The sequence below is a fragment of the Aplidium turbinatum genome, unplaced genomic scaffold (genome assembly GCF_918807975.1).
Source record: "Aplidium turbinatum unplaced genomic scaffold, kaAplTurb1.1, whole genome shotgun sequence".
Lineage (NCBI taxonomy): Eukaryota > Metazoa > Chordata > Ascidiacea > Aplousobranchia > Polyclinidae > Aplidium > Aplidium turbinatum.
In genome coordinates, this window is record NW_027658247.1 from 1 (window position 1) to 8,017 (window position 8,017).

Sequence of the window (8,017 nt, forward strand, 5' to 3'; positions counted from 1 at the left end):
GGGGAGGGAATCTCTTCATGGACTAATATGAACTGTGTAGAGACTCAGTATGAGGGCACACTCCATCATATAATATTATTAATTTATTTTTAATTATCAATTAATGAAAAAAATATTCTATTCTATGTAATTCTCTAACTAGTTATATTATAATGTAATTCTACAAGAGTTAACTGATTCATGAATATTACTTTGAGACATTTCTTATATTTTTATTCCAATAGGTTACAAAAAATAGTTTCTGACAAATTTATCCACATTTTTAAATCACTCGAAGAAAATATAAAAATAAAATAAATACTGTGATGCTTTATTTAGGATTAGACAACATCATGTATACTTCTATGTTTTAAAGAAAGTCCATAAATCATATTATAGAAAAATTTTGGATTTTTCAAAAATTTGGATTTTCATAAATATAGGACTTTCAGAAATTTAGGAATCATAAAAAAATATTTCGGAACTTTCACAAATTTCAGACATTAATAAAAATAGGACTTTTAGAAATGTCGGAATCAAAAAAGTCTTTCGGAAATTTCGGATAAATATTGGATAAATAATTTTAATTAAATATAGACTTTTATAAATAAAATTTTTAATCATCAAAAGATTTAATAATATTTAATCATCAGCAATATTCATAATCCTGTTAATTAATAATATAAGATGTTCATTCCGTGATCCTTTGTTATTTATAAAATATATAAATATTCAATTATTTATTTTATACATTAAAACATTCTTTATGATATATATGATTGATATCTACAACATGAAATTCTCCTTTAATATCTAAATCTTTATTACATCTATCACAAGTTTGCTTTCTTATTATATTTTTTTCTAAGTGGTCAATAAAGCTATCTTTTAAAGTATCATCAGATATAAAATTGCTCTTTTCATTAACAAAAATATAAATTCTTAATCTTTAATTTATTTATAAATTAATATATAATGTATACAGAAATTTCCTTATTTTAATTAATAATTACAATAAAAATAATTTTTTACTTAGAATATTGTGCTTGTAGCATGATATCATGTAATATGTTTGCTATTTGTTTCCAATTCAATATGGAACACTCTATATAATATATATTTTGTTCAAATATATTATTGTCTCTATTTAAAACAATAATGGTTTCATCATCATTTATCCCAAGTGTTTCCATCTATTATATTTAGTAAATATATATATTCTACGTTTAACACCTTAATGACGAAATGATTCGTATGCAACTTTATAACCCAATTTACTAATAAATATTTATGAAATAATTTAAATTAATAATAATTTATAAATTTTTTTGAATTAATTTTTAGGGAGAAAAATATCTTAAATAAAAAGCGATTGGAATATTAAATTCTGAGAGGAACAGTGTTTAGCGTTAGCAAGGAAAAACACTCGGATTATAATTACATCAAATAGATAAACTCAAAATGATTAGGTATCGACTAAAAACCTCATGACCTATACTTCCTTGCTAATGGCTGCTCTCTAAGGAAGAGATTGACATCTACATAAGAAGTTTTATTTTTTTTAAACACTTCTAACATTTTTTAAATATATCTTTTAAAAAAAGAATTCGTTTGATTTATTATTTCCAATATTAAAATTATTTAATATTAAGATTTGTAATCTGATTTATGTCAGATTGGATTGAGATTCCTTTTTTCGCTTATGGTGTATATGTTACACTACCTATCGAAAATGTAATATTCGCTTTTACTTTTTAAAATATAATTTTTTACAATACTAAATATTTTTTGATGTAAGTTAATAATATACAAAATTTATATAAAAGTGGCAATAATTTGCTTTTAAAACTCACTTCATCCTGATTTCTGATATACTGAGATAAAGTTTTTTTGATATACTCTTTCATATAAAAATAATATTGATTAGCTCTCCAATAGATATATCTTAATAATAATATTTATTTATAATATTAAATAATAAAGACGTATTATATCCTTCAAATAATAAGTTTTTGGAATGTAACTTGGTAGATAAATAGGATTCATTAGTAAATTGTTCATAAATCTGTATATCTTCAGGTTTTTCTGTAAGCATATATATAATAAGAATCATATTTTTTGAAGAAAAATAAATTTTCATAGTAATTGCACCTTTTTCTGTCTCTAAAGTCTCTTCAAAATATATACTTACTTAGAAAATAATAATTGTAATAATTTACCTAAATAATTTGGCTTATACTGGTGTTTTAATTCCATATCTCTTGAATTAAAATTAAATAACTCTTCAAGGTTAATAGTATTTTTTATATCATCAACAATAAAAGGCATTTAAAAGTTTTTAATATATTGAGTAAATATTGAGTTTTAATATTATAATTTATAATCTAAAAAATGGAACTTTTCATATCAAGATTTTGATTACATATTCGACAATTTGGATCTTCAATTTCGAATTTTTCTAAGTAGTCAACAAATTTTCGCTTTTATTATTAACAACAATATAGATTCTTAGTCTTAAAATTTATTTATAAATTAATTTATATACATAAATTTCCTTATTTATTTTATTAATAATTAAAATAATTAAATATTTTACTTATATATTCTAACATAATATTTTTATATTTTAACATAATATAATCTAACATTTTTGCTATTTGTTTCCAATTCAATTCGGGCATCTTATTAAATTATCAGCTGCTTTAAAAATCATATGTCTTTATCAATAATAATCAAGGTTTCATCATTAGATATTCCAAGTATTTCTATCTATTACATATAGTAAATATTAATTACGTTTAACTCTATAACAGCATAATCTTCCTCATGTAACTTTATAATCCATATTACTAATTAATATTTATAAAAGATTTAAATGAGTAATAATATACTAAATTTATATAGAAGTGGTATGAAATAGCTTTTAAATTTTTCTTCGTCCAGTGAATTTATATATTCAGATAAATTTGTCTTTTAAACAATTATATATAAAAAAACGTGTTAAACCGACCAAATATTATTTATTATTCCGATCAAAAAAGTAAATTAAATGCCTATTAATACCAATCATAATAACATTTATGATTTATTTTATCAAACAGACGGAACATTAAAAGAAGAGTACAAACTATTAGGAGATAGTAAATTATATTATTTATTTTTAAAAGAGAATATAACTTTTAAGGAGGTTATAGAAAACTGCAAGGGAAAAATGATCTTGGATATTGAGATTAATAAAACAAAAATGATTTTTACAATATTTATAAAGTCTGATGAACCTAAAGATTTATCTATTTATAAACAATTTTCTAGGGATGATAAATTATATCTTAAGTTATTAATACATAAATTATTATTCAAAGGATATAACACGTATATATATTTATTTTATAATTTTATTAAGATATATGATATGGAAATCAAATGATAGTAAATATTTTTTTTATTTGAAATTTTTTGTTAATCACAAATTATCAGAATATATAAATTTGCTGAACGAAGAAACATTTGAAAACAATCTCTTAAAACCTTTATATACATTTAGTTTTATTATTACTTATTAAAATAATTTTATGAATATTTTTTTAGTAATGTGGATTATAGAATTACATCAGAAACAACTTTTTATTGAAGATTTAAACGTACAAATATTAAATATATATTTAATAGATGGAATTACTTGGAATATCTAATGGAATATCTGAAAAATTAACTTTTTCTGAAACCTTGATTATTCTAGATAAAGACGATAATTTATTTAGAGTAAAAGAAAATACTGCTCAGTGTTCCGAATTAAATTGGGAGCAAGTAGCAAAAATATTATATGATATCATGCTACAAGCGAAATATTCTAAGTAAAAAAATTAATTATTGTAATTATTAATAATTATAAGGAAATTTCTGTATACAAATTAATTCATATATAAATTTTAAGACTAAGAATTTATATTTTTGTTAATGAAAAGAGCAATTTTATATCTGATGATACTTTAAAAGATAGCTTTATTGACCACTTACAAAATAAAATAATTAGAAAGCAAACTTGTGATAGTTGTATTAAAGATCTAGATCTTGAAGGAGAGTTTATTGTGATAGATATCAATCACATATATCATAAAGAATGTTATAATGTATAAAATAATTAATTTAATATTCACAAATTTTATAAATAACAAAGGAACATGGAATGAACATCTTATATTATTAATTAAAAATATTATGAATAATGCTGATGATTAAATATTATTAATAACTTTTATAAAGATTTATTAAAGTTTATCTTATAAAAAATATAACATAGAATAATAATCTTATTAAAGATTTATAAAGATTAATTATCTAAATAAACATAGAAAAATTTATCTTATAAAGATTTATTAATAACTAATTAAAAAAAAAAAAATTTAATTACATTATATTTATTTGATTATAATTACAATAAATTTAATAATAATATAAACAAAGTAATAATAGTTATATTTTTAATAATTATATTTTAAACATTATAAATTTATATATAATTAAGGTTTACCCATATATAATAAACAAATTAAACTAATAATACACGTGTATTTGTAAATAAATAAAAATATGATATTTTTAATCAAAAACTCTTAGATAAAAAAAACATCTAATTAACTAGAACTTTTAAATATTTTTATCATATTTTTGTCTTTTATTATAATAATTATTATTTTAAATGAGTTTTATATTACGTTATTAATGTAAATAATGAATAATTATAGAATATTTCAGTTATCAAAGGTTTAATAATATTTAATCACAAGCATTATTCATCCCCCGTGGATTAATAATATACCAGAGTCATGTTTTGTGACTTGTTTATTTATAAAATATTTTTAATATTTGTAACAATATATTTTCCTTTCATATCAAGATTTGTACCACATATACAACAAGTTGGATATAAAACATCTCCATTTAATAAGAAGTCTTTAAAATCATTTTTTAGATCATCATTCGAAATAAAATCGCTTCTTTCATTAACGAGAATATAGATACACATTCTTTATATTTATTTATAAATGTATTTTATACAGAAATTTCCTTATTTATTTATTTATTTATTTATTTATTTTTTAATAATTATAATAATTAATATATCTACTTAGAGCATTCGAATTCTGACATAATTTTATATAGTATTTCTGCTATTTGCTTCCAATTCAATATGGAGTTCTGTTCATTATCTGTATTTGAAAAAGTTAAATTATCGTCCTTATTTAGAATAATATATTTTTCATCCCTTGATATTCCAAGGGTTTTTATCTATTTTTATATAGTATATATATTTTTACTTCTAACTCCTTAACATAGAATTTGTTATCATGTAACATTATAATCCAGAATACTAATTAATATTTATAAATTAATAATAATATACGAAAACGCCTAAGGGGGGTCATGAACTTGTTATAAAATCTTTCTTCGTCCAAAGATTTTATAAAATCATATAAACTTATGTCAACAATCTCTTTTATATAAAAAATATATAAACTATCAGTTGTTTTCCACACAAGATATCTTAATATATATTTATTATAAAAATAAAATCAATATGTACGTATTGTATCCTTTATTTATTAATCTGTTGTGGTTTAACATTAAAAATACATAGTAATCTTTTAAAAATTGTCCCCAAGTATAATAGTGTTCAATTTCATCAGTCACAGTTAGTATAGTTAATTCCATTATAATGGTGTCAATTTCAATTTCAAATATTATTTTATTTTGGGAAATTTTTATAAATTTCTTATAAAATATGCAATTTATATCGAATGGTGGTAAGAACTCATCTTTTAATATTATTGATTGGTCGATTCTTTCATCAAAAAATTTCCTAATAGTAACATTAATAGTAGTATTGGTAAGATCTGGCATTTTATTTATTTATTTTTGATCGGAATAAAAATTACTAATTTATGGTATTTTAATCGGTAAATATATTTTTTTACGTATATTAAGAACTTGTGCTATATCTTTATAATGAATAATTTTTATAATTCTAAATACTAGTAAGCAAACATAGACTTCGTCGACGCGTGTAGTCAATATATATAAACGATTATTAATATCGTATTTTGCGTTGGCCGGTAATTTTTGTGGTCACTGATTTTGTGTAGTCGGTAAAAAGTGCGTGAAATAATTTTTAATAAATATTATATGGTTAAAAAGTAAATTCCAGTTGAAAAAATTGGCACAAAAATGGTCGGGCATAATGTTAGGGAAAAATAAAAAAATAATTTAGAAATGCGGTAAAAAACTAAAATGAATCATCATTAATAAAAACAAAACTTTTATTTATTATCTTGAAATACATATATTTTACATATTTTAATTTTAAATATTATTGGTATAATAAAAATATTATAAATTTATCATATAAATGTTTTTTTTTATAAATATTCCTTTGTTTATTATTATCTTATAAATATATAAAATATAGTGTAATTATTTATTATTTCCTTATTTTAAAATTTAATAATTATAGTTTATTTCTTTCTTTCATGCATTATAAACATTTTTCAATGTTAATATATATATTTTAATGAAACGAGTAAAAATTAATATAAGTATTTATCTTTATGCATGAATATAATATAAAAACATTTATAATTATTTATTTAGTATAGATTTTTTTTTTATAATTCTAAAAAAATACAATATAATATTTAATCCCCTTATATTAATACTCTATCCTCTTAACATAATTCAATCAAAGTACTTCCCTTTTCTTATTTCAGACAGTTCTTTTGGATGATTATCTTCTATCCATTTTATGTAGTCATCCCAGTTTCTAGGTTTCTTCATCCATAGTATGTTATCATTTCTATTTTTTGGAGGAAGTGAATGGAGGTAATATTCAGGTTTAAATGGGTTGTATTCATTTCTTACTTCGGGTCCTAATCTGTCTTCTGTATGCGTATTTTAAATTTCAGTTTATTTTTACTTATTATTTGGCTTCGTTTCTTAGTGAATAGATCAATGTGCTCATCGTTATTAATTGGATCGAAATCAATTGGAAAAGAGTATTTGTTGAGGAAATGCATGTAATTTTTTTTATCTTCTGCAAGTCGCATTCGAGTTCTTGGGCCTAAATTAAAAACGTAATTACCAAGCATTACTGTGAACCAAATACTACCCCATAAAACTGGATAAACTAACTATTATTTTATTATATTAGAAAATATTGCTTATATATAATTTTGGATGTATTATATTTCGGATTTACATATTAATTTTATATTTATATATATTTTTTCTAATATTCAATTTTTAATAATTTACACGAGACGGAGAGACATAAGTGTTAGGAGTTCGAAAATTATGTTTACTAAGGTATTTCTTAAAATTTCTCTCTAAGAAGAGAGCAAACGTATATTTAGGTGTAAATGAAGCATTTCTTAAATTAGGATATTTTTTCATGTATATAAGTTTTTATTATATATAAGTTAAAATTAAAGGAGTGCTAATAAAATAAAGTTTTTAGAGTTTAATATTTATTTTTTTTATATTTACTTATTAAGTTATTTATATATTATATTATTTGTTGATTATATTTACGTTATTTACTATTTTTTTATTTAAATTTTAAATTTTTTCGCATCTCTTAAAGATAATAAAAATTAAACAATGTCAATCAATAAAATAGAAATTAATCCAAAATTTATACATATAGAAAGTATTAGTTATAAAAAATATTATACGTATATATAAGTTATTACAAAAAATGATAGAATTTCGAAAAAAATTACATTAATTAACCACTCTTCAATGAATATGTTATGGAAACTTAAAGTTAGCGAGGCCAATAAATATTTAATTAAGTATAAATACTAAGTCTTTATAAAAAAAGTCCTTGTGTAGGTTTAATTACTCATAACAACCAAACTACCTTAAACATATCTTTAAAGAATAATCATTTAAATCATAAAGTAAAATCTGGAATTGATAAATTCCTTCTACAATATAAAGAAATAGAAGAGAAAATTATTAAAGATATAAAAAGGAAATGGGT

The 8,017-nt window shown here is 20.3% G+C and overlaps 7 long non-coding RNA genes across 7 annotated transcripts; 2 read left to right on the forward strand and 5 right to left on the reverse strand.

The window, feature by feature from the left end:
* Nucleotides 1-605: 605 nt before the first annotated feature.
* LOC145788172 (uncharacterized) lies at nt 606-920 on the reverse strand. Its single transcript, XR_014291494.1, has 2 exons — nt 731-920; nt 606-683 (listed from the first exon to the last, which is right to left on the reverse strand). It is a non-coding gene; the product is annotated as an uncharacterized LOC145788172 (long non-coding RNA).
* Nucleotides 921-1,013: 93 nt separating this feature from the next.
* On the reverse strand, nt 1,014-2,146 carry LOC145788171 (uncharacterized). Its single transcript, XR_014291493.1, has 4 exons — nt 1,965-2,146; nt 1,790-1,923; nt 1,204-1,256; nt 1,014-1,172 (listed from the first exon to the last, which is right to left on the reverse strand). It is a non-coding gene; the product is annotated as an uncharacterized LOC145788171 (long non-coding RNA).
* Nucleotides 2,147-3,036: 890 nt separating this feature from the next.
* On the forward strand, nt 3,037-3,620 carry LOC145788176 (uncharacterized). The gene is made up of 3 exons (XR_014291497.1): nt 3,037-3,351; nt 3,383-3,522; nt 3,568-3,620. It is a non-coding gene; the product is annotated as an uncharacterized LOC145788176 (long non-coding RNA).
* Nucleotides 3,621-3,656: 36 nt separating this feature from the next.
* On the forward strand, nt 3,657-4,227 carry LOC145788175 (uncharacterized). Its single transcript, XR_014291496.1, has 3 exons — nt 3,657-3,833; nt 3,873-4,109; nt 4,157-4,227. It is a non-coding gene; the product is annotated as an uncharacterized LOC145788175 (long non-coding RNA).
* A 501-nt stretch (nt 4,228-4,728) lies between these two features.
* On the reverse strand, nt 4,729-5,262 carry LOC145788170 (uncharacterized). Its single transcript, XR_014291492.1, has 3 exons — nt 5,108-5,262; nt 4,853-5,046; nt 4,729-4,816 (listed from the first exon to the last, which is right to left on the reverse strand). It is a non-coding gene; the product is annotated as an uncharacterized LOC145788170 (long non-coding RNA).
* A 41-nt stretch (nt 5,263-5,303) lies between these two features.
* On the reverse strand, nt 5,304-6,001 carry LOC145788169 (uncharacterized). Its single transcript, XR_014291491.1, has 4 exons — nt 5,955-6,001; nt 5,564-5,914; nt 5,384-5,523; nt 5,304-5,350 (listed from the first exon to the last, which is right to left on the reverse strand). It is a non-coding gene; the product is annotated as an uncharacterized LOC145788169 (long non-coding RNA).
* Nucleotides 6,002-6,655: 654 nt separating this feature from the next.
* On the reverse strand, nt 6,656-7,434 carry LOC145788174 (uncharacterized). Its single transcript, XR_014291495.1, has 3 exons — nt 7,288-7,434; nt 6,950-7,163; nt 6,656-6,914 (listed from the first exon to the last, which is right to left on the reverse strand). It is a non-coding gene; the product is annotated as an uncharacterized LOC145788174 (long non-coding RNA).
* Between the last annotated feature and the right edge of the window lie 583 nt (nt 7,435-8,017).